Source organism: Pongo abelii, chromosome 6, assembly GCF_028885655.2.
Source record: "Pongo abelii isolate AG06213 chromosome 6, NHGRI_mPonAbe1-v2.0_pri, whole genome shotgun sequence".
Taxonomy (NCBI): domain Eukaryota; kingdom Metazoa; phylum Chordata; class Mammalia; order Primates; family Hominidae; genus Pongo; species Pongo abelii.
The window spans coordinates 141177028-141204516 of record NC_071991.2 but is presented as its reverse complement, the minus strand read 5'-3'; the positions used below and the strand labels follow the sequence as shown (position 1 = coordinate 141204516).

At 38.5% G+C, this 27489-nt stretch overlaps 1 pseudogene; it reads left to right on the top strand.

The window, feature by feature from the left end:
• The first annotated feature begins 400 nt into the window (after positions 1-400).
• On the top strand, positions 401-26109 carry LOC112134282 (bifunctional phosphoribosylaminoimidazole carboxylase/phosphoribosylaminoimidazole succinocarboxamide synthetase-like; annotated as a pseudogene).
• The last annotated feature ends 1380 nt before the right edge of the window (positions 26110-27489 follow it).

The following is a 27489-nucleotide window of genomic DNA, read 5'->3' as shown; positions in this document are numbered from 1 at the left end:
TTCACACAAAGAGAGCTTGATGGACAATAAGCACCATCGCCACCCACCCCCACCCCCACCATACACACGCACATAAACGACAAATCAAAGGCAAAGAGCGATACCCCTAGGGATATTGTTAAAGAATCTAGATATGGTACTGATTAAAGCTCCAGGTCAACACCTAGACATTTTTGTTTCCTTAATCAATAAACTGCTTTTTTTTTTTTTTTTTTTTTGGCTTCTACTTGTTTCAGTTTAGTTTCTATTACCTGTCATCAGGAAATTCCAACTAAAACATTTTCCCTTCCTCAAGTCCTTTCCAGCTTGCTGTTGGAGCAGTGTGACACCTGTCTTTTCTCACAGAGGATTTGCCCTGGAACAGACCCTCCTGGTTTTATATCTCTTTCATCTACTCATGATGGGTGTCCACAGCTCAATAGGAGTCAGGACAGTGATGATGCAACCCAGTTGCCAGTTTACTGCTGATGGTAAAGATGGCCAATGGTTACAAAAGCCCGGGGCCCTAGAATTCAATGATTGAGAAACCACGCACTCTCTTCATTTTAAAGGTGTCTTTGGAAACGTAAGTTAGACCAAAAAAATCCAGGTTTTATTTCCAGCTTTCAGAAGACAGGAGCTTGGTTGGAAAGACTGACTAATGGTTCTTTGCCTCCTCAATTTAAAGATAATTTCTTCAAGAAAACTCTATAACCCACTGTATCGTGACTATGCACACTGTTTACCTGCAGTCAGACCACCCATGCTTCATTTAATACTTCTCATCACATTTACGGTTAACGTTTATTTGGTATTCTCTTACCCCACCAGGCAATATGTTTCATGTTGGCTGATGTCTATATTTCTCAGAGATGTATCCCCAATACCTGTCACAGTACCCGACACATCAAAAGCTTTCCATAGGTATTCATGGACTGAATAAAATTTTGCAAGACTGATCAAGGATTTCTAGCTCCTGTCCCTGTTTAATATCCTACAGAGGCCTATGATATTTACTGAAATCAAAGAAATCCTTTTATTATTCTAGAAAGAAGTTGCAATATGACTTTAATATCTCCCCAATTTTTTTCTGTCTTGTAACCGGCTATAAAACTTTGGGTAATACTGGTCATCAGATTGAATAAGAGGAAACTCTGCAATGGACCCCTTTTCCCCTTTTATACATGCAAGAATCAGAACTTATGGGAATATTTTTAGCAATATTTTTGTGAGGGATGATGATGAAAACTTTCAAAGGAAATAATTAGCTTTCAATTAAATTTCTTGGCCCTTGACATTGTACGGTCCTTGTCTTCACCTCTTACCATGCCTGTTTCTTCTCTCTCCTCACTTGAACTCAGCCAATATTAATTTTGGAGACACTCTTCTCTGAATTATCATCTCACCTTGTCCTGCTTTGTGTCACTACACTCTGGATCAAGGGCATTCCTCTAAATTGGAAGATCCCCAAGTGTCTTTATATAACTCGAGTCTTTTCCTGACTGTCCTCAAGATGGCACCCTAAGCACAGGCTCCAGCCTCTTCAACTTCGCCGTCCATTACTAGAAAGATAGATCTTTTCTAAAACTCTAACACAGCATTAAAAAAACAGAAGGCAGGCTCCCCCTAAAAGATCCAGAGAGATGGTATCACATGGTAAAAGAAAACCAAGAACTCGCCCAGAACAAAGTGCTGCAAAAAACAAGAATGGCCACAAGAGGTCTTGCAAGTCCAGAGGGAGCAGATGGAGGAAACAGATAAGTCTCAGGAATGCAAGGATAATGTATTCCTAATACATCTATTCGTTCTCTGAATTCACAGATTACAAGAAAAAAAATTTATGCTCATGCCAAAAAATAAATTGAAAAAATCCAAGTCCCGATGATGATTAAACATTAGCAGCACAGTAAAATAGAAAGAAACTTCCTATAAGAAGTAGTATATCTACCAGAAACCTTCGGCAAGCATTATACTCAGTTGTAAAAAGTCAGATGCATTCACATTAAATTCACAAACAAAAGAAGAATGTTCACTCTAGTGCTACCTTCAACATACTCATAGAGGTCCTTATCAGTGCATTAAGACAAGAAAAATAAACTGGACAGAAATAAATAAAAGTCATAATATTTGGAAAATGTGATCCTTTATAATTTGAGGGTGGATCTAATAGATCCTTTATAATTTGAGGGTGGATCTAATGAATTGGATGTGATAGAGACAGGTAAACAAAGATCAAGGATGATACCTAGGCTTTTGGCTTGAGCCATCAGTGTTTTTCAGAACTTTAACTGAGATAATGGAAAATGAGGGTATGGGATGAAGAGAAAATAGCTAGACAGTTTGAGACATGAGTCTAGACTTTAGAGGTTTGGGGTACAGAATGAAGAGAAGATATTAGATAGGCAGTTTAATAGATGAGTCTAGACTTCAGAGCAGAGTCAGGTCTGCAAATATAAATTTAGAAGTCATCAGAAAATAGATGGTATTCAAAGCTTTAGACCAAATTGAAATCTCAGGAAAAGAACATTGAGAATGCTGCAAACCAACATTTTGAGGCAAAAAAAAAAAAAAAAAAAAAAAGAGAGAGAGAGATTTGGAAAGACTAGCCCCATGAAATAAGAGGAAAGCTCAAGCTTATTACAGCATCACATAGCTGTGGGAGAGAAGTTTTTTTTTGGAGGGGGCAGGAAGGCGCGAGATGTCAACATTCATATGTTATTTAATGCTGATAGGAAAATCATATAAATAAAGATGAAAAAGTAACCTTGAGATCTATCCACATGGGAACTACTGGTAACCTTGACAAGGTAACGTGGCAGATGAGTTGGAAAGCCAGCTAGGGTGGGCTGAGGAGATCAGGGAAATGAGGAACTTGAGAAATCTCATATTCAAAATGCTTTTGATACATTGTTCTTGATAAGGAAGCAGAGAAATCAAGGGATAACTGGAAGGATAAAGGACCCAGAGAAGAGCTTATTTTTAAAGGTGATGAGATAGTAGAGAGTATTTTTACATCGATGTAAATAATGTAGTATGGGGAGACAGATTATGACTTATGTGTTGGAAAGGGGGGGAAGTAAACTAAATTTAATATTATATAAAATTATAAAGTAGTTTACAAGGGAAACCAGTTGGATAGAACATGATCCATAAGTCAGCCTGACAAACTAATTTTCTATCAACTCATTTGGATTTGAAGTTTGTTCTATGCTTGACTTTTAACAAACTTATGTGTAAAAAAATGCATATTTTTCTTTCAAAGAAATTTGATTAGCTCGGAGTATTTTGGTGTTTTTGTTTTGTTTTGAGACAGGGTCTTACTCTGTCACCAAGGCTGGAGTGCAGTGGTGTGACCACAGATCACAGCAGCCTTGACTTCCCAGGCTTCAGTGCCCCTCCTACCTCAGCCTCCTGAGTAGCTAGGACCACAGGCACGTGCCACCATGCCCGGCTAATTTTCCTGTTTTTGGTAGAGACAGGGTTTCACCATGTTGCCCAAGCTGGTCTCAAACTCCTGAACTCAAGCAATGAACCTGCCTTGGCCTCCCAAAATGCTGGGTTTACAGGCATGAAACACCACACCCAGCCCGAGGTTGTTTTTAAGTAGCAAAATATCTGGGATTTTCCCCCAGTAATGGCACCTTACTTCGGAATATATCTTTGGTATCTGGGATGCACCTATATTAACAAAAGGCTTATTATTAATAATTCATAGTTCAAAACTTTCTAAGGACGAAAAAGTGCAGATTTGACTAAAATAATACAGACTGCCAATCTGCTCTCGACTCACTTGATTCAGTTTAATTTTAACCAGAAAAGGGGGCATTTTTAGTTTTCTTTTTCTTTTTTGGCTGCTCAGCATTTGGATCCTAATTCTGCTTGGGGGCCTCCTAAAACAGTCAGATTCTTAATGGAAGATAGGCCCTTCCTATTTTTAGCCAGTGCACTAGCTAAAAATGCCAAATACATATATTCCTTCCCCTCAACCTGTGTAGCTAGACTGTAGTCAGTTCAAGTCCATGAGGTCATTGAATCTTCCGCAGATGACACTAGGAAGGTGTGAGTGTATGGAATTAACTGTGTTAGTGGCATTCAGTGGCCAGTGGCCACAGCAATAGCATTATAACCAATTCTGGTGGCATAATTTTGACTGTATTTCTGAACATCCAGATCCTAGTTCCTGGTGGAGTCAGGATTGTTTCTCCACATACTCTACCAATTATGAGAGCAATCCAAATCACATCTAATAAATTCCTACCTTGCAGAGTTAACCGAGGCTTTCTTTTTTGTTGATTGCCAACAAGATCCCTGAGTGATACACCAGATAAAATACACCTGTGTTATCCTCAGGACAACCTGAGAGCCTTTTTCTCCAAGAATGCCACTCAATTCTTGAAATTTCTGGAAGCCCAAATAGTACCTACATTTTCCCCTTTGTATTGGGTCCTACTTGGCTCACAATGGTCTAAATTATTTTTCAAAGTTCAGTATCCATTTATTGTGAAGATAAAGGTGCCTGTGTTGTGATCCCTGCATGCGATGAAAAAGTGCCATGTGGAACTAATGTTAGTATGAAAAAATTCACCAAGAGGAGGCAGAAACTCATGAAATACTAATTGTTGAAATCAAGAGTGAGAATCAGTTTTAGATTCTCGTGTTTTTGGAACATTTCAAAAGACTTAATATTCTGGCAAAAAAAGAGATTTATATATTCTGGGATAATGATAAATATATCACTTTGCTACAATTCATCTCGGATTTTTCTCTCCTTTCTTACTGTTTTAACTTTCCAATTTTGCTTTTGTCTTTATGCTGCACCTCATCTTCCTTCTAAGCTTTCAGACTAAACATTCCATTCCTTTACCTGTAGAAAAAAAAATGTGGTTGTGGATGTGTTCCTTTTATAGTAAGTGCTGAAAAACTATAAACTTTAAGCCAAAAGGACAATACTTCTTTCAAAACCCTTCCTTTAACAAATCATTTTGCAGAGCGTTAAAAAGACCATAAAGAGACAGTACGTTTTCCCCAGCCATTGAAGGTATGATGAATGGCACATCCTGAGAGTGAATGGAAGAGCCACTTTATAAAGTTTAAAGAACAAATACTTGGGCTTAGTTATGGACTTCACACTAACCAGAGATACAAGGCATTTTAGCTGAATGACAGTGGACCGAATTAATCCTATAAAGTGACAAGGGGAAACACTGGGACCCTCCACTGTGAAATATCTTGGAGTGAAGGCTTGGCAGGAAGTCAGTCTTGCATAAACATAAAAGCCAAACTCTTTTAGAAAACATATTATCAGAGATGATTTGTTTTTATATGAGAATAGTTCTTTCAAAAAATATTTTAAATCTTTTTTTGAATATAAATATTGATTTATTAATATGACCTGTCTTTTTTCATTCTCTAGACAACAATGATTTCTTAAGAAGAGGCAAATGGAACTCAGAATAAGCAATCATAGACTACAAGCATAGAATAATTTCAATAATTTTTGCATTTGAACACAAAAAATGAGTTACTAAAAGCATAGCCCCCTTCAAGTTGTAATTCAAACACATAAAATAATTTGACTTCAATAGGCAAAGCAAATGACACTTACTTGGAAATTTCTAAGGTACTTACAGAAAGTCAAGGAGAGGGCTTAAAGTGAAGAAAAAATATGTCTGACTAATAGTGAATAAAATTATTATTGATGCAAAAAGCATTGTTGAATGAAATCTTTTCAACATCTTAAATATATAATGGTCTAAACCTTGACCACCTCAAGTTCTTTTTAGAAGCAGGCTGAGGAAAAGAGAGAAAGAATGAATATAAGAACATTTACATCCAGAGTATACAACTCCAGAAGATAGAATTTATTCCTGTTTCATCTTTGTGTGCACTTTTCCCCGTGGTTAACCAGTGCATTGCACTAGAAGGCTCAGTGTTTGTTGAATAAATAATCCCAGAAATAACTAGAAAATAGTGCAGAACAGTGAAGAGAGAGCTTAAATATAGATCAGGAAAGATACAGCATCTTCTTCCTTTCTTTACTATGTTGAGATACTCTCTGAGCATTATTTTCCTTATTTGAAAAATGAAGAGTCAAAATGCCTTAAGTACCTTTCAGTTCAGAAATTCTTAGCTTTGAGAGTAAATATACTTAAGATTGAGTACTAGAATTCAGAATTTTGCTGTGCAATTTAAAAAATAATTCTATCTTTGGGGAGAAAAAAATGGGGTTATGTTTTATTTACTTTTTATACTCTGTCAGTAGACTAAAGGGGGTCTTTAATTAGTAAAATTGTACATTTCAATATGTTCATGTTTGCACACAGAAAGGTGCTGAGTACCTGCCATGGCTGTACTGCAATGTCTATTGTAAATGTTAGCTCTTTGGGGGGCAAGCATACCCACATTCATATGGCATTTCCTAAGCCTGTTTTCCTTCTCAGGGTTAAACTCACTGATGCAAATTGCCCAGCTGGGTTTTAATTAAACTTCTACTCCCACTTTCTTTCGTTTGGGCTTTTCAATCATATACACTTCTCTTTCCCCTCTTTTCCCCATAGTCTTCTCTCTTTTCCCTAAACTCCCGCCACATAGGCCTGTGGTGAGGAGAGTTGAAAATAATGAGGCCCCAGGAACTGGTTCAAAGCCTGCTGTAAAACTTTTTAAATTAAACCCTTGAGATTTTAAGAGTTTGTAATTAGAATGCGTGGTTTGAAATGAACTAACATAACCCTGCCATCTAGCTGGCATAACCCAGTGCTCATGGGTCTGCTGATCTCTGGGTGCTTAAGCCCTGGCAGAGCAGACTGTTTCTAACCATTGACCATCCTGTCCCAAAAGTGGGCAATGTCTTCTTTGAACCTTTTGGGAAGTGTCCCAAATTCTGCTCCTAACAAACTGTTAGAATGTGCTTAATTTTCCACTGTAAGAATAGGTTGCTTTGATGAGTATCTATCGGGATAAGTTTTTGCCTTTGTGAAATTTCTTCAAAATAGATTCCCAGAAGTAGGATTGGAGTGGGAAGGGTAGAAATATATTAAAGGCTCATCATAGAAGCCAAATCCCTTTCTTTTCACTCCTCCATACAAACAAATATTTATTGAGCACCTGCTGTGTACCAGGTACTCTTCTAGGTGCTGAACTTTGGTTGTGAACGAGATAGGTGAGGTTTCTGCTATCGTGGAATACCTACTCTACTGGTTAAGGAAGACAATCAATAAGTGGGCAAAAAATATATAATATAATTATAAATGGTAACGAAAGCTATAAAAACATATAAAATGGAATGATAGAGAATAGGGGTTGTCTTCTGTCCTTTTGTAGTCCATACAATTTATCAGGAAAATGGGTCAGCTTTTCCTTCTAAGTACGTAGATAACTTAATATCTTCTCTACATCTGTATTGTTATCTCCCTAATCCAGGTCACCATCATCCTTTGCCTGGACTTTTGCAAGAGTTTCCTAATTGATCTTCCTGCTATCATATTACTTCCCTATAGTCTGTTCTCCCCACAGCAGTCAGAATAATTCTTTTAAAGTGTAAGTCAAGTCATATAACTCAGCTGCAGAACACTTCCAATAGCTCCCTTCTCTCTCAGTGTAAAATCTGTCATTTCCATGGCTCGTAGAAGAATCTGCAGCCTGGACACTGCTACTTCTCTAAACCCATCTCTACCACTCCCCTCCCTGGCTGCAATCCTTTCAAATTTCAAGCATGACCCTTCCTCAGTGACTTTGCACTTGCTGTACCCTCTGTTTGGAATATAGTTTCCCCATATATATCTCACTCCTTCAGTTCTTTGCTCAAATATTACCTTTTCATAGAAATAGTCACTAACCATCCCAAATAAAATAGTATGGCATTCCCATGTCTCTCTTTATCCTACTTTCTTTCTCTTCATGGCACTTATCGTCACTTGACATATTTATTTGTATATTTTGTTTATTGACTGTTTTTACCCACTAGAATAGAAATTTCATAGATCAAATACTTTATCTGTGTTGTTCACTGCTATATCCCCAGTATCTAAATTGATACCTGGCACATAGGTAATGGCTCAATATTTGTTGAATTAATGAAGAAATTAATGACTTTGTTTGAACCTGGTGAGAGATTTCTTGGAATATGCTGTGAGTCTAGACCATGTGTCCTATTCAACTTGTTTTTAATTTTTATCAATGTCATGGATCAAGAAATAGTAGAGGCCCAACAAACTATATGCTGTCTTGGAGTCCAGCAGTGCTGGAGCTGGGGCTCAAGAGAAGTGCAGGCTGCGTCCCCAAGATCTAGGCTTGAGTGACCCTGGGCTATCACACCTGGGGATAAGGTGCAGTGCTACTGGGACTGAGGTGCAAGTGGTGCACACATTCCCCATCCATTGGCCTATGCTGTTGCCAATGAAGGCAGCACTACCCTCCCCAGTGGCAGGATAACAGCACAGTTGTTGCTTCCCCCATGCAAGCATTCCACCAGTGGCCTGCGGATCACCCAACCCCTTTGTACCATGGGTGGCTCCTCCATACACCATTGGAGGCCTGAGGACAAGCTCACCTGACCCAGATTTACCCACTTTCCATACGAGAGCACATAGTCTAGGGGCCAGGGGATTTCCCAACTCGGTTCACCACCATCGGAACCTAAACACTCCTCCCAGGGGCCTACTCACCAAAATGAGAATACCACAACAGGCACTTATCTGCATGTGCTGCCTGCAAGCCTAAAGACTGGCCCACACAGCCCATTGCAGCCACCACCAACACCAGCACATACTTCTCAAGACCCAGAGGATTGTTCTGCCACTGACTCTACCGTTGCCCATGCTGGTTGCCTAGAGGTCCAAGAACCTGCCACCCACCTTGCCCAAAGTTGCCACTACCAGCATATGAATAAGCTTCCAGAAGGCCCAAGGGTTAGCCTGCCTGGACCCACTAATACTAGTGCCAGTTTACACTGCCTCCCCGGTGCCCAAGAACAGGCATGCTCAGCCCAACACTGGTACCAATGGTGCTGGAAAACTAGCCTACTTGGCTTCCCAGTCCCCAGCAGAACTTCACTAGTTTCCAGCTGTACCCTAAGCCACCTAGGAGATCACAGATACCACTGATGCTGTTGAAAGCTACACTACTGCATGCACCCAGAATCAAAGCCAAAACATTCTACCCAACAAAAACCATAGATACATCTTCAAGAAAGTTTTCCTTTATAAAAGCAAATTCAACAAGTTGGAAGAAACTAATATTATTTCAGATATGTCAATATCAATGTAAGAACACAAGAAACATGAAAAATCAAGGAAATATACACCTCCAAAGGAACACAATAACTCTCGAGTGACAAACTACAATAAAAAACAAATGAATGAAATCATGGGAAAAGAATTCAAAATTTGAATATCAAAGAAGCTCAGTGGAATACAAGAAATTTCTGAAAAATTACAAAGAAATTAGAAAAACAATTCAGGATATGAATGAGTAATTTGCCAAAGATAGAGATCATTAAAAAAATAGCCAACCAGAAGTTCATAAACTGAAGAATTCATTTAATGAAATACAAAATATATTCAAAAGCTTCAACAAAAATAGACTAGATCAAGCAGAAGAAAGAATCCCAGAACTTGAAAACAAGTCTGTTGAAATAACACAGCCCAACAAAAATAAAGAAAAAAGAATAAGCAAATTCTTCATAGTATATGAAACACCATAAAGTGGCCAAATATTTGAATTACTGGGGTCTCAGATGGCAGAGAGAGGACAAAAGGATTAGAAAACGTATTCAACATAACAATACATAACAACTTCCCAAATCTAGCAAAAGATTAAGGCATCTAGATACGACAGGCTCTAAGATCCCCAAACAGATACAATGCAAAAAAGTTTTCATGAAACATTACAGTCAAAATGTCTACAGTAAAATACACAGAAAGAATTCCAAAAAGAGCGAGAGAAAACATATAGTCACCTTTAAAGGAACCCCCATCAGACTAACAGTGAATTTCTCAGTAGAAGCTTTTCTGCCAGGAAAGAATAAGATGATATATTCGAAGGGCTAAGAAAAAAAAAAATATTGCCAGCAAAAGATCTATTTCCAGCAAATTATTCTTCATAAATGAAGGAAAAATAAAAAAGTCTTTCCAAAAGAAGCAAAAGCTGAGAAAATTCATCACCACTCAACTGGTCCTCCAAGAAATGCTCAAGCCAGTCCTAAACCTGAAAGAAAAAGACAGTATTTACCATCACAACAACACAACAAAGTATAAAACTGACTGGTAAAACAAACACACAAATGAGGAAGAGAAAGAACTCAAACAGTACCACTATAGAAAACTACCAAACCACAATGACAAACAATAAAAGAAAAAGAAAGGAATGAAGAATATACAAAACAACAAGAAAACAATGAACAATGTGACAGAAACAAAACTTCACATATGGCCAGGCGTGGTGGCTCACGCCTGTAATCCCAGCACTTTGGGAGGCCGAGGTGGGCAGATCACCTGAGGTCAGGAGTCTGAGACCAGTCTGGCCAACATGGTGAAACCCTACCTCTAGTAAAGAAAAATACAAAAATTAGCCAGGTGTGGTAGCACATGCCTGTAATCCCAGCTACTTGGGTGGCTGAGGCAGGAGAATCACTTGAACCTGGGAGGCGAACGTTGCAGTGAGCTGATATCATGCTACTTCACTCCAGGCTGGGCAACAGAGTGAGACTCTTGTCAAAAAAACAAAAAAACAAACAAACAAAAAACAAAACAAAACAAAAAAACTTCACATAACAATAATAACCTTAAATGTAAATTGATTAAATTCTCCACTTAAAAGATATAGACTGGCTTAATTGATTAAAAGAAGTATATATGATCCAACTATGTGCTGCCTACAAGAAACACATTTTACTTGTAAAGACACACATAGACTGAAAGAAAAAGGATTAAAAAAGATATACCATGCACACATAAACCAAATATGAGCAGAAGTTGATTTACTTACATTAGGTAAAAGAGACTTTAAGTCAAAAATAGTAAGAAAAGGCAAAGAAGGTCATTATGCGATGATAATGATAAATGAATCAATTCAGCAAGAAGATATAATAATTGTAAATATACATGCACCTAGTACTGCAGTACCCAGATTCATAAAGAAAATATTACTAGATCTAAAGTATTGTGAGAAGTCAGGGACTCTGAAGAGAGGGACTGGCTGAAGCCATGGCAGAAGAACATAAATTGTGAAGATTTCATGGACATTTATTAGTTCCCCAAATTAATACTTTTATAATTTCTTATGCCTGTTTTTACTGCCATCTCTTAACATAAATTGTGAAGATTTCATGGACATTTATCACTTCCCCAATCTATACTCTTGTGATTTCCTATACCTGTGTTTACTTTAACCTCTTAATCCCGTCATCTTCCTAAGCTGAGGATGTATGTCACCTCAGGACCCTGTGATGATTGCATTAACTGCAGAATTGTTTGTAGAGCACTTGTGTTTGAACAATATGCAATCTGGGCACCTTAAGAACAGGATAATAGCGATTTTCAGGGAACAAGGGAGATAACCTTAAAGTCTGGCTGCCTGTGGGCCGGGCAGTACAGAGCCGTATTTTTTTTATTACCAAAAATGGGTAAGAGAAATATCACTGAATTCTTTCCCTAGTAAGGAATATTAATAATTAATAGCCCTGGGAAAAGAATGCATTTCTGGGGGGGCCTCTAAAATGGCCGTTCTGGGGGTGTCTGCCTTATGCAGATGTAGATAGGGATGAAACACGCCCTAGCTTCCTACAACGCCCCCAGGCTTGCTAGGATTAGGAAATTCCAGTCTGGCGAATTATATTCAGACCAGTTCTCTGCTCTTGAACCCTGTTAAGATGTTTATCAATGACAATGTGTGCACAGCGGGACACGGAAGTTCATTAGTGATTCTAGTTTTGCCCTGAACTTGTGATCTTACCCTGCTCATCTGCCTTGTGATCTTTTGTTTCCCTTAAAGCATGTGCTCTCTGTGACCCACACTCTATTTGTACACTCCTTCCCCTTTGAAAATTGCTAATGAAAACTTGGTGGTTTTATGGCTCAGGGGTCATCACAGAACGTGCCGACATGTGATGTCTCCCCCAGACACCCAGTTTTAAAATTTCTCCCTTTTGTACTCTTTCCCTTTATTTCTCAGACTGGCTGACACTTAGTGAAAATAGAAAAGAACCTACCATGAATTATCGGGGGCTGGTTCCCCCGATACTAAAGAGAGAGATAAATTCCAATACAACAACAGTGAGAGACTTCAACACCCCACTCTAAGCATTAGACAGATCATCTAGATGTAAAATCAACTAAAAAATATTGAATTTAACTGGACTATAGACCAAATGGATCCAACAGACACCTACAGAACATATTATTCAACAACTGCAGAATACTCTTTTTTTTCTACTCAGCATGTGGAACATTTTTCAGGATAGATCATATTTTCAGCCATGAAAGAAGTCTCAACAAATTCTTAAAACTTGACATTATAGTAAGTATTTTCCCATACAACAGTGGAATAAAACAAAAAATTAATACAAAGAACAACTTTGGAAGCTATACAAATACATAAAAATAAAACAACATGGTCCTGACTGAAGAAATAAAAATGGAAATAAAAACATTTATTGAAACAAATAAAAATGGAAACACATGATGCCAAAATCTGGAATACAACTAAAGCAGTACTAAGAGGGAAATTTATACCAATAAACATCTGCATCAAAAGAAGTAGAAAGTTATCAAATAAACAATGTAATGATGCACCTCAAAGAATTATTATAGAAAAGGAAGAAGAAACCAAACCCAACATTAGCAGAAGAAAAGAAGCAATAAAGATAAGATGAGAACTAAATAAAATAGAGACTAAAAGACAAGGATCATTAAAACAAAAAGTTAGTTCTTCAGAAACATAAACACAACTGACAAACCTGTAGCTAGACTAACCAAGAAAATAAGAGAGAAGGACTAAATAACAAAATTAAAAATAAAAAAGGAGACATTACAGCTGATGCCAAAGAAACATAAAAGATCATCAGAGACAGAGATTATTATGAATAACTATACACTAATAAACTGGAAAGCCTAGATAAAATGGATACATTCCTGGAAACATACAAACTACCAAGATTGAATAACGAAAAGATAGAAAACTTGAACAAACCAATAATGAGTAGTGACATTAAATCAGCAATAAAAACACTCCCAAAAAAGAAAAGCGCAGGACCAGATAGACTGACTTTCAAATTCTATAAAGAACTAAGATCAATCCTCCTCAAACTATTCCAAAAAATCAAACAACAGGGAATTCTCCCTAACTTACTCTAGGAGGTCAGCATTGCCCTGATACCAAAACCAGACAAGTACACACACACAAAAAGAAAACTACAGACCAATACCCCTGATGAACACAGACACATAAATTCTCCACAAAATACTAGTAAAATGAATTTAACAGCACGTCAAAAAGATAGTACCCCATGAGCAAGAGGGTTTCATCCCAGGGATACAAGGATGGTTTAACATATGCAAATGATGATTTCCAATTCATCATTCTCAGTAAACTATCGCAAGAACAAAAAACCAAACACCGCATATTCTCACTCATAGGTGGGAATTGAACAATGAGAACACATGGACACAGGAAGGGGAACATCACACTCTGGGGACTGTTGTGGGGTGGGGGGAGGGGGGAGGGATAGCATTGGGAGATATACCTAATGCTAGATGACGAGTTGGTGGGTGCAGCGCACCAGCATGGCACATGTATACATATGTAACTTACCTGCACATTGCACACATGTACCATAAAACCTAAAGTATAATAATAATAATAATAATAATAAAAAAAAAAAAAACATATGCAAATGAATAAATGTGACACATCACATGAACAGAATGAAGGGCAAAAACTACATGATCATTTCAATAGATGCAGAAAAGGCATTTGATAAAATTCAACATCACTTCATCATAAAAACTCTCAACAAACTAGGCATAGAGGGAACGTACCTCAAAATAATAAAGGCCATATATGACAAATCCACAGCCAATATCATACTGAATGGGGAAAAGTTGAAAACCTTTTCTCTAAGAACTAGAACAAGACAAGGATGCTCACTTTCACTACTCCTATTCAACATAATGCTAAAAATACTATTCTCCCTGGACAGAGCAATCAGACAAGAGTAAAAAATAAAAGGCATTCAAATTGGAAAAGAGGGAGTCAAATTGTCTCTCTTTGCACATGAAATAATCTTATATTTAGAAAAAAAAGATTCCACCTAAAAATGATAAGCAAATTCAATAAAGTTGAAAAATATAAAATTAACATATAAAAATAAGTAGCATTTCTATAACCAATAATAAAACAGCCAAAAGAGAAATCAAGAAGACAATCCCATTGACAATTGCTACCAAAAAAAAAAACCTAGGAATAAATTTAACCAAGGAGGTAAAAGATCTCTACAAGAAAAACTATAAAACACTGATAAAATGAATTAAAGAAGACATAAACAAATAGAATGACATCCCATGCCCATGGATCAGAAGAATCAATATTGTCAAAATGACCAAAGAAATATCCAGATCCAATAAAATCCTTATCAAAATACCAATGTCATTTTTTACAGAAATAGAAAACAAAATTCTAAAATTCATATGGAATAAAAAAAGAGCCAGTATAACCAAAACAATCCTGAGCAAAAAGTACAAAGCAGGAGGCATCACACTACTTGACTTCAAAATATAGTACAAGGTTATAGTAACCAAAAAGCATGGTATTGATATAGAAATAGACACAGAAACCAATGGAAGAGAATAGAAAACCCAAAAATAAATCTACATAATTACAGCCAACAGACTTTCAACAAAGGTGCCCAGAACATACACTAAGGAAAGGATATCTTCTTCAATAAATAGTGCTGAAAAAAATGGGATAGTCACATGCAGAAGAATGAAACTGGACCCCTATCTTCCACCTTATATAAAAATCAATTCAAAATGGATCAAAATGGATAAAAGTAAGACCTGAAACTATAAAACCACTAGAAGAAAACAAAGGGAAAACACTCCAGGATATTTGTTTAGGCAAAGATTTTATGGCTGAGACCTCAAAAGCAGAGAAAACTAAAACAAAAATAGACAAATGGGACCATAGTAAACTAAAAAAGTTTTTGCACAGTGAAAGAAACAATTAACAAAGTGAAGAGACAAACTGTTGAATGGGAGGAAGTAGTTGCAAACTATTCATCCAACCAGGGACGAATATCCAGAATATGCAAGGAATACAAACAACTCAACAATTAAAAAAAAACAAATAATTCAATTAAAAAGTGGGCAAATGACATGAATATACAATTTTCAAAGGAAGACACACAAAAGCCAACAAGCATATTAAAAAATGCTCAACATCTCTAATCATCAGAGAAATGCAAATCAAAACCATGATGAGATATTATCTCATCCTAATTAGAATGGTTATTCCTAAAAAGACACAAAAAAAATAAAAACAGATGCTGTCAAGGATGTATAGAAAAGGGAATACTTAACAATAGCAAAGGTATGGACTCAATCTAAGTGTTCATCAGTGGGTGAATGGATAAAGAAAATGTGGTATATATACACAATGAAATACTGTTTGTTCACAAGAAAGAATGAAATCATGTCATCTGCAGCAACATGGATGGAAATAAAGGTCATTATGTCAGGTGAAATAATCCAGGCACAGAAAGACAAATACCACATATTCTTACTTATATGTAGGAACTAAAAACCTTGATCTCCTGGAGATAGACAATAGAAAATCCAGGCACAGAAAGTCAAATACCACATATTCTTACTCATATGTAGGAACGAAAAACCTTGATCTCCTGGAGATAGACAATAGAAGGGTAGACATGATACCAGAGTTTGGGAGGGTGTGAGAGTGGGCAGAGGGAGAAAGGAAAAGAGGTTCATGAAGAAGCATAAACTAACAGTTAGATAGAGGAAATAAGTTCTAATTTTCAATAGCAGACTAGGGTGACTATAGTTAACAACAATATATTGTATATTTCAAAGTAGCTAGAAGAAAGAACTTGAAATGTTACCAACATGCAGAAATGACAAATACTCAATATGATGGATACCCCAAATACCCTGACTTGATCTTACACGTTTGATGCACATTAAAAATGCTCGCATGTACCCCCATAAATGTGTAAAACACTATGTATCAATAAAAGGAAAAAAGAAATAGTAGAGGGTCTCACAAGCATTGTATACATGATTTGTTATCAGAATTATGTTCAGCAATGCTTTTCAAACCGCAGGTCACTAACAATTAGTAGTCTGTGAAGGTAGTTTAGCAGGTTGTGAACAGCTTCTTGTTAACAAAAGAGAATTCATCCAGGCTGGAACAAAATAGAATTGAATTGAAAAAAAAAAAAATACTTTATCACATGTAATATGGCTAAGTGTTGTTTTGTGAAAGTTTGTTTTAACTATATGTAAATGGGCTTTTTGGGCACATAATGAAGTATGATATAAAAATTATTTGTTATTATAGGTCACAGTGTTTTTTAAAAAAACAATGGCCTACAATATTGATTCTTGGGAATCCACCCAAAATTTCCAGGAAATAAAAATACCAGAAGAAAACAATGAACTAGAAAAACAATGAAAGAGAAGCAAAGAGAGAACCAATGACCAAAGAGGTGTTCCCCTGAAAAAAGTCCATAAATTAATAGTGACTAGCCATATCAGCCAAGATAAAAAGAGAGAAGACACAAATTATCAATTTTAGGAATGAAGGTTAGAAAATTATTTCAGATCCTTCCTAGTCATTTATAAATGTAAAAATAAATCATACATGTGTCATACATGACACAGCAGCAAAACTCACTGAAGAAGAAATACGTATCTTGAATAAGCTACTGTATATTAAAGAAATTGAATTTGTGGTTTAAAATTCTCAAAGAAAAATCTTCAAGTCCAGATGGCTGTACTAACACATTTTTCCTAACATTTCAGAAAAATGTAATATAATTATACACAATTTTTTCCATAAGGTAAAAGGGGAGGGAATGACATCCAGTTCATTTTATAAACTCAGCATTACCTGATATTAAAAACAAAGACATTATAAGAAAACTACAGATGAAATATCCCTCACAGCATAGATATGAAAATATTCAATCGAATGCTAGCACTTACAATCCAACAATATGTAAAAAAAGATAATATATCTTTGCCAAGTGAGGTATATTTCATCTTGAAAAGATAGTTAAGCATTCAAAAGTTAATTAAATTAGTTCACCACATCAGTAGACAAAAGAAGAAAAACATTGCTCATCTCAAGAGATGCAGAAAATCATTGGACAAAATTTGAAATCCAACCATAACAAAAATTCTCAGCAATTAATAATAGAAAGGAGCTTCCTCAAACTGAGGGAGAGTATCCACAAAATGGGCTGCTAACATCAGAGTTAATGCTAAAAGACCAAATGCTTTGCCCCTAATACCAGGAATAAGTCTGAGAAGTCCATTCTAACCACTTTTTTTAGACACACTGAAAATTCTAAGTGCAATAAGGGAAGAAATTTTTTAAAAAAAGACCTACAGATTAGAATGGAAGAAGTAAAAATGTTTATTTGCAGATGACATTATTGTATATTTAGAAAATTGTAAGAATCTACAAGAAAGGTATTAGAACTAATTAGTAAATTTAGCAAGGTCAATAGTTAGAAGGCCAATGTAAATTTAATACACAAAATCACATTTCTGTCTACATTCTATATACTACCAATAGAAACTGAAAGTTTTCAAGCAGTGCTATTATAATAATAACAAAAATAAGAAACACTTTGATATAAATTTAACAAAATATGTTTATACAAGTGTACAATCTGCATATCAAAAACTCCAAAATGCCAGTGAAAGAAATCAAAGGCCTAAACAAATATGAGATGTTCATTATTCAAGATTTGCAAGTCTCAATATTGTTATATTAATTTATTAATGTTAATCATAAATTAACCTTCCATAGATTCCATGCAGTCTTACAAAAAAGTCCCAGCAATATTCTTTTTGGAGAAATTGACAAGCTAATTCTAAAATTTATATGGAAAAAAGTCAAGAGCTGATATAATTTTTAAAAGAACAAAGCCCAAGGACTTAATTATTTCATTTCAAGCCACGTTAATCAAGATGTATAGATCAAGATTAAAGTATAAAGCTACATTAATCAAAACAATGTCATATTGGTGAAAGGACAGACACATAAATCACTGTAACAAAACAAAGTCCAGATAAAGACTCACATATAAATTATCAATTAATATTTGATAAAGGTACAAAGAAAACTCAGTGCAGAAAAGGGAATTTTTTCAACAAATGGTCTGAAAAAATTGAACATCCATTTGCAAAATTTTTTCAATCTTGACCCATGCCTCACACTGTCAGGCCTCTGAGCCGAAGCCAAGCCATCACATCCCCTGTGATTTGCACGTATATGCCCAGATGGCCTGAAGTAACTGAAGAATCACAAAAGAAGTGAATATGCCCTGCCCCACCTTAACTGATGACATTCCACCACAAAAGAAGTGTAAATGGCTGGTCCTTGCCTTAAGTGATGACATTATCTTGTGAAAGTCCTTTTCCTGGCTCATCCTGGCTCAAAAAGCACCCCCACTGAGCACCTTGCAACCCCCACTCCTGCCCGCCAGAGAACAAACCCCCTTTGACTGTAATTTTCCTTTACCTACCCAAATCCTATAAAACGGCCCCCCCACCTTATCTCCCTTCGCTGACTCTTTTTGGACTCAGCCCACCTGGATCCAGGTGAAATAAACAGCTTTATTGCTCACACAAAGCCTGTTTGGTGGTCTCTTCACACAGACGTGCATGAAATTTGGTGCCGTGACTCAGATCGGGGGACCTCCCTTGGGAGATCAATCCCCCATCCTCCTGCTCTTTGCTCCATGAGAAAGATCCACCTACGACCTCAGGTCCTCAGACCGACCAGCCCAAGAATCATCTCACCAATTTCAAATCTGGTAAGTGGCCTCTTTTTACTCTCTTCTCCAGCTTCCCTCACTATCCCTCAACCTCTTTCTCCTTTCAATCTTGGTGCCACACTTCAATCTGTCCCTTCTCTTAATTTCAATTCCTTTCATTTTCTGGTAGAGACAAAGGAGACACATTTTATCCATGGACCCAAAACTCTGGCGCTGGTCACGGACTGGGAAGGCAGGCTTCCCTTGGTGTTTAATCATTGCAGGGATGCCTCTCTGATTATTCACCCATGTTTCAAAAGTGTCAGACCACACAGGGATGCCTGCCTTTGTCCTTCATCCTTAGCGGCAAGTCCCGCTTTTCTGGGGAAGGGGCAAGTACCCCAACTCCTTCTCTCTGTGTCTCTACCCCTTCTCTGCCTTTCTGGGGGGCAAGAAATCCCCAACCCCTTCGTCACCCTGAGCGGCAAGTCCCGCTTTTCTAGAGGAGGGGAAAGTACCCCAACCTCTTATCTCTGCACCCAATCCCTTATTTCCGCACCCCAACCTCTTATCTCTGCACCCAATCCCTTATTTCCATGCCCCAACCTCTTATCTCTGCGCCCCAACCCCTTATTTCCATGCCCCAACCCCTTTCCTGCTTTCTGGAAGGTAAGAACCCCCGAACCCCTTCCCTCCATGTCTCTAGTCTCTCTTTTCCCTAGGCTTGCTTCCTTCACTATGGGCAACCTTCCACCCTCCATTCCTCCTCCTCCCTTGGCCTGTGTTCTCAAAAACTTAAAACCTCTTCAACTCACACCTGACCTCAAACCTAAATGCCTTATTTTCTTCTGCAATGCCATTTGACCCTAATACAAACTCGACAATAGTTCCAAATAGCCAGAAAACAACACTTTCAATTTTTCCATCCTACAAGATCTAAATAATTCTTGTCATAAAATGGGCAAATGGTCTGAGGTGTCTGACGTCCAGGCATTCTTTTACACATCAGTCCCTTCCTAGTCTCTGTGCCCAGTGCAACTCATCCCAAATCTTCCTTCTTTCCCTCTCTCCTCTCCCTCAGTCCCAACCCCAAGCATCACTGAGCCTTTCTAATCTTCCTTTTCTACAGACCCATCTGACCTCTCCCCTCCTCCCCAGGCTGCTCCTCGCCAGGCTGAGCTAGGTCCCAATTCTTCCTCAGCCTCCACTGCTCCACCCTGTAATCTTTTTATTGCCTCCCCTCATCACACCTGGTCTGGCTTAGTTTCGTTCTGTGAGTAGCCCTCCCCTACCTGTCCAGCAATTTACTCTTAAAAAGGTGGCTGGAGCCAAAGGCATAGTCAAGTTTAATGCTCCTTTTTCTTTATCCCAAATCAGATAGCGTTTAGGCTCTTTTTTCATCAAATATAAAAATCCAGCCCAGTTCATGACTCATTTGGCAGCAACCCTGAGACACTTTACAGCCCTAGACCCTAAAAGGTCAAAAGGCCGTCTTATTCTCAAAATACATTTTATTACCCAATCTACTCCCAACATTAAATAAAACTCCAAAAATTAAATTCTGTCCCTCAAACCCCACAACAGGATTTAATTAACCTCGCCTTCAAGCTGTACAATAATAGAAAAAAGTTGCAATTCCTTGCCTCCACTGTGAGACAAACCCCAGCCACATCTCCAGCACACAAGAACTTCCAAATACCTGAACCACAGCAGCCAGGCATTCCTCCAGAACCTCCTTCCCCAGAAGCTTGCTACAAGTGCCAGAAATGTGGCCACCAGGCCAAGGAATGCCTGCAGCCCAGGATTCCTCCTAAGCCACGTCCCATCTGTGCGGGACCCCACTGGAAATTGGACTGTCCAACTCACCTGGCAGCCACTCCCAGAGCCCCTGGAACTCTGGCCCAAGGCTGTCTGACTGCTTCCCAGATCTTCTTGGCTTAGCGGCTGAAGACTGATGCTGCCCGATCACCTCGGAAGCCCCCTAGACCATCACGGACGCCGAGCTTCGGGTAACTCTCACAGTGGAGGGTAAATCTGTCCCCTTCTTAATCAATACCAAGGCTATTCACTCCACATTACCTTATTTTCAAGGGCCTGTTTCCCTTGCCTCCATAACTGTTGTGGATATTGACAGCCATGCTTCTAAACCTCTTAAAACTCCCCAACTCTGGTGCCAACTTAGACAATACTCTTTTAAGCACTACTTTTAGTTATCCCCACCTGCCCAGTTCCCTTATTAGGCCGAGACACTTTAACTAAATTATCTGCTTCCCTGACTCTTCCTGGATTACAGCTACATCTCATTGCCGCCCTTCTTCCCAATCCAAAGCCTCCTTTGCGTCCTCCTCTTGTATTCTCCCACCTTAACCACAAGTATAAGATACCTCTACTCCCTCCTTGGCAACTGATCATGCACCCTTTACCATCTCATTAAAACCTAATCACCCTTACCTCGCTCAATGCCAATATCCCATCCCACAGCATGCTTTGAAAGGATTAAAGCCTGTTATCACTTGCCTGCTACAGCATGGCCTTTTAAAGCCTATAAACTCTCCTTACAATTCCCCCATTTTACCTGTCCTAAAACCAGACAAGCCTTACAAGTTAGTTCAGGATCTATGCCTTATCAACCAAATTGTTTTGCCTATCCACCCCATGGTGCCAAACCCATATACTCTCCTATCCTCAATACCTCCCTCCATAATCCATTATTCTGTTCTGGATCTCAAACGTGCTTTCTTTACTATTCCTGTGCACCCGTCATCCCAGCCTCTCTTCGCTTTCACTTGGACTGACCCTGACACCCATCAGGCTCAGCAAATTACCTGGGCTGTACTGCCGCAAGGCTTCACAGACAGCCCCCATTACTTCAGTCAAGCCCAAATTTCACCCTCATCTGTTACCTATCTCGGGATAATTCTTGTAAAAACACACGTGCTTTCCCTGCTGATCATGTCTGATTAATCTCCCAAACCTCAATCCCTTACAAAACAACAACTCCTTTCCTTCCTAGGCATGGTTAGTGCGGTCAGAATTCTTACACAAGAGCCAGGACCACACCCTGTAGCCTTTCTGCCCAAACAACATGACCTTACTGTTTTAGCCTAGCCCTCATGTCTGTGTGCAGTGGCTGCCACTGCTTTAATACTTTTAGAGGCCCTCAAAATCACAAACTATGCTCAACTCACTCTCTACATTTCTCATAACTTCCAAAATCTATTTTCTTCCTCATACCTAACGCATATACTTTCTGCTCCCTGGCTCCTTCAGCTGTACTCACTCTTCATTAAGCCCCACAATTACCATTGTTCCTGGCCCGGACTTCAATCCAGCCTCCCACATTATTCCAGATACCACACCTGACCCTTATGACTGCATCTCTCTGATCCACCTGATGTTCATCCCATTTCCCCACATTTCCTTCTTCCCTGTTTCTCACCCTGATCACACTTGATTTATTGATGGCAGTTCCACCAGGCCTAATCGCCACACACCAGCAAAAACAGGCTATGCTATAGTACAAGCCACTAGCCCGCCTCTTAGAACCTCTCATTTCCTTTCCATCGTGGAAATCTATCCTCAAGGAAATAAATTCTCAGTGTTCCATCTGCTATTCTATCTGCTATTCTACTACTCCTCAAGGATTATTCAGGCCCCCTCCCTTCCCTACACATCAAGCTCAAGGATTTGCCCCTGCCCAGGACTGGCAAATTAGCTTTATTCAACATGCCCTGAGTCACAAAAACTAAAATACCTCTTAGTCTAAGTAGACACTTTCACCAGATAGGTAGGAGCCTTTCCTACAGGGTCTGAGAAGGCCACTGCAGTCATTTCTTCCCTTCTGTCAGACATAATTCCTCAGTTTAGCCTTCCCACCTCTATACAGTCTGATAACAGACCAGCCTTTATTAGTCAAATCAGCCAAGCATTTTTTCAGGCTCTTAGTATTCAGTGACAGACTAATTCTATTAAAAACACACCTCACCAAGCTCAGCCACCAACTTAAAAAGGACTGGACAGTAGTACTTTTACCACTTTCCCTTCTCAGAAGTCAGACCTGTCCTCAGAATGCTACAAGGTACAGCCCTTTTAAGCTCCTGTATAGACGCTCCTTTTTATTAGGCCCCAGTCTCATTCCAGACACCAGACCAACTGAGACTGTTCCCCCAAATAACTTGTCATCCCTACTATCTTCTGTCTAGTCATACTCCTATTCACCGTTCTCAACTACTCATACATGCCCTGCTCTTGTTTACACTGCCGGTTTACACTGTTTCTCCAAGCCATCACAGCTGATATCTCCTCCTGCTATCCCCAAACTGCCACTCTTCACTCTTGAAGTAAATAAATAATCTTTGCTGGCAGGACTATGCTGAACCTCCGTAGGCACTCTCTAATTAAATGTCCTAAGTCCTCCCAATTCTTAGTCCTTTTATACCTGTTTTTCTCCTTCTCTTATTCTATTTAGTTTTTCAATTCATCCAAAACCGTATCCAGGCCATCACCAATCATTCTATACGACAAATGTTTCTTCTTACATCCCCACAATATCACCCCTTACCACAAGACCTCCCTTCAGCTTAATCTCTCCCACTCTAGGTTCCCATGCCACCCCTAATCCCACTTGAAGCAGCCCTGAGAAACATCGCCCATTCTCTCTCCATACCACCCCCCAAAAATTTTTGCCGCCCCAACACTTCAACACTATTTTGTTTTATTTTTCTTATTAATATAAGAAGGCAGGAATGTCAGGCCTCTGAGCCCAAGCCAAGCCATCACATCCCCTGTGACTTGCACGTATACGCCCAGATGGCCTGAAGTAACTGAAGAATCACAAAAGAAGTGAATATGCCCTGCCCCACCTTAACTGATGACATTCCACCACAAAAGAAGTGTAAATGGCCGGTCCTTGCCTTAAGTGATGACATTACCTTGTGAAAGTCCTTTTCCTGGCTCATCCTGGCTCAAAAATCTCCCCCACTGAGCACCTTGCGACCCCCACTCCTGCCTGCCAGAGAACAAACCCCCTTTGTAATTTTCCTTTACCTACCCAAATCCTATAAAACGGCCCCATCCTTATCTCCCTTCACTGACTGTTTTCGGACTCAGCCCACCTGCACCCAGGTGAAATAAACAGCTTTATTGCTCACACAAAGCCTGTTTGGTGGTCTCTTCACACGGACGCACATGAAACACACCATATGTGAAAATTAAATAAAAATGAATCACAAACTGAAGTGTAAGAAAAAATAAAAATTCAGAAGAAATCATAAGACCACAAATTGATACCTTGGATTAAACAAAGACTTATTAGATATGAAATCTGATCTCAATCATGAAGATAAAATTGATAGTGATTCATCAAAGTCAAGAACTTCTGCTCTTTGTAAGACACTATTCAGAACCTTAGACGACAAGCTATACACCAGGAGAAAATATTCACAAAAGGCACTTCTGATGACGAACCTGTATCCGAGATTTCTGCCTCTCTTCCCAGTGGGGTCACAACCTTCAGCCCACTCAGGATATTGGCAACAGCTGTGGTACTAAGTATTGTTAAAAAACTGAATGAGGGTAAAACAAAGTCCATAAATTATTAGATAGTCCAGAATCCTCCTGCAGTTCAAGGACCAGATAACAGCAGGAAATGCAGTTAGAAAGAATCACCTGGGCCAGGCGTAGTGGCTCACGCCTGTAATCCCAGCACTCTGGGAGGCAGAGGCGGGAGGATCATGAGGTCAGGAGAGACCACCCTGGGTAACACAGTGAAACCCCATCTCTACTAAAAATACAAAAAGTTAGCTGGGCATGGTGGTGGGCGCCTGTAGTCCCAGCTACGCGAGAGGCTGAACCAGGAGAACGGCGTTAACCCGGGAGGCGGGGCTTGCAGTGAGCTGAGATCGTGCTACTGCACTCGTGCCACTGCACTCCAGCATGGGTGACAGACTGAGACTGTCAAAAAAAAAAAAAAAAAAAAAAGTCAAGAATCACCCGGAAGTAAAAGGTAAAAGCTGCAATCTCAAATAAAATTACCAGTTGTATTTTTCAGTTGTTACAGGAAGCAAGTGTCAAAACTGCTTTCACCAGAAAATGTGGGGAAACAGACAGCTTTTGCTTCTCCCGAGTGTGAAATGATTCCAACTGAATGGGTTTGCAGAAGAATAGCAACTGATTCTTTTCTCAAAAGAAATCCTGATGACAAGGAAGGATATAAGTTTTGCCCACCTAAAGTGGAGACGTTTTTCAAGGATGATGCCAGTAATGACCCACAGTCATCTGAGGAACAGCTAATTGCTCCAAAATTTTGCTTTGGTGAACTTCTCATAGGCCAAACTGAAGTGGATATCATGTCATATACTACATAGGCTCTTTTTTGAAATACTGGAGAAATCTTGGTTGCCCCAGAACTGTACGCTGGTTGATATGAAGATCAAATTTGGTGTTGATGTAACCCCCAAAGAAATTGTTCTTGCTGATGTTATTGATAATGATTCCTGGAGACTCTGGCCATCAGTAGATGGAAGCCAACAGAAAGACAAACAGCCTCATCAGGACCTCAAAGAAGTAACTCCCGAAGGGCTCAAGATGGTCAAGAAAAACTTAGAGTGGGTTGCAGAGAGAGAAGAGTTGCTTTTGAAATTAGAAAGTCCGTGCAGGATGGCAGTATTGGTAGGCTCTACTTCTGATCTTGGCCACTGTGAAAAAATCAAGAAGGCTTGTGGAAATCTTGGCATTCCATGAGAACGTCAAGTAACATCTGTGCATAAAGGACCAGAAAAAACTCTGAGGATTAAAGCTGATTGTGAAGGGGATGGCATTCCCACTGTGTTTGTGGCACTGGCAGGCAGAAGAAATGGTTTGGGACCAGTGACGTCTGGGAACACTGCATATCCAGTTATCAGCTGTCCTCTGCTCAAGCAGACTGGGGAGCTCAGGATGTGTGGTCTTCTCCTCAACTACGCAGTGGTCTCAGCTGCTCAACCACCCTTTCTCCAGAAGGATCAGCTCAGTTTGCTGCTTAGATATTTGGGTTAAACAACCATTTGCTGTGGGGCAGACTGTGAGCAAGCGTTTTGAACACATGGATTTTCTTGAAGCAGGTTGACAAGGAAATCAGAGAATGTAATTTGTAAGAAAGATTGTCATTGCTTTTTTTAGAGGGGAAACTACAGATGTTTAGCTGCAGGAAAATCAAGCAAGATGAAAAGATGATGCTAAATTAGAGAACACAAATACAATGTATTAGTGAATAAATGCTTTTCCAGATCCATAGATAGGTAGAATATCTGTTCATATTTATTAATATTTCCTTATAAGCAGAGAAGTTACTATAAGGAAATTTTCAAATTACTCTCCTATCCACTGTATGGTCATTGTTAGGTGATAATATAATTAAAGAAATATCTTTTATAAATGCTAATAATGTTCTATTATAAAGCTCTAGAGTTATTACCTGACCTTCTATATGTCAATCCATAAGTTTTAGAAAGTAAAACTGGCTATATTTTAGGTGATAAGAGCAAGATAGTTCTCATTCACTCTATGGTCTTCACAAAATTCTAAGGGTATAGTTCTAAATTTTCAATTAGTATTTCAGAAGATGATTTCTATTTACATGTACATCTATAGATAAGTTTTGATTTTCTTTTAAAGAAAAGTTGAGATTGGGTAGAAAACAAGGTAGAGGAACACTGTTGGACCCACGGAAAGGGGACTTTTCTGAGACCTTCTCTGTTGGTTTTTAGAGCAATTTTCCATGGAAACAGTAGAGTTACCTTTGCCATGCCAAATGAAGATTTAGTGAATCTTACTTGGCTATGTAACAACAACACTCAATCATAAAATGAACAATTTGATTTTTAAGATGTTCAAAATATTTTATTAGACATTGCACCAAAGAAGATATGCAGATGGCAAATAAACACAGGCAGAAATATTCAACATCATTTGTGGTAAAAGCTGTCTTCTTTCTACTTTCCCGTATTTAATCTTTTTCTACTATTAGTAATATTGTATATTACTTCTATCAGAAAAAAATAATTTTAGAATTAGTGTGTTCAATTTTATAATCATGCTTGTATTTTTTAAATCATGGAGAGCAAACATTGCTGAGAAAATACACCTATTTTTATGGATGATGGGGTTTTTTTTCATTTTTTCACATTTTCAACTTTCATTTAGTGAACATATGTTACTTTTTATCCTAAAAAATGTTAAAAAATCAATTTTACAAGCATGGGATAGGAAAACTCTGTCTTGTTAATAAATGAAGTGAAAAATCTCTGTACCTTTAGTTGTTCATAAGTTGAAAATGAGTAACGTGATAGATCTTTAAACACAAACTTCCATGTTAGCTACATTAATAAGCTTCTTTCCCAGGAACTAATAATCCCCAAGCATATTCCCTTTTCATATCATCTCTGAAATAATCCATGCTATTCTGGGCACCATTTCAATAAGCATGTTGACCAGTTCAATCTCACCCAGAGGAAAAGACCCAAGGTGAATACTCA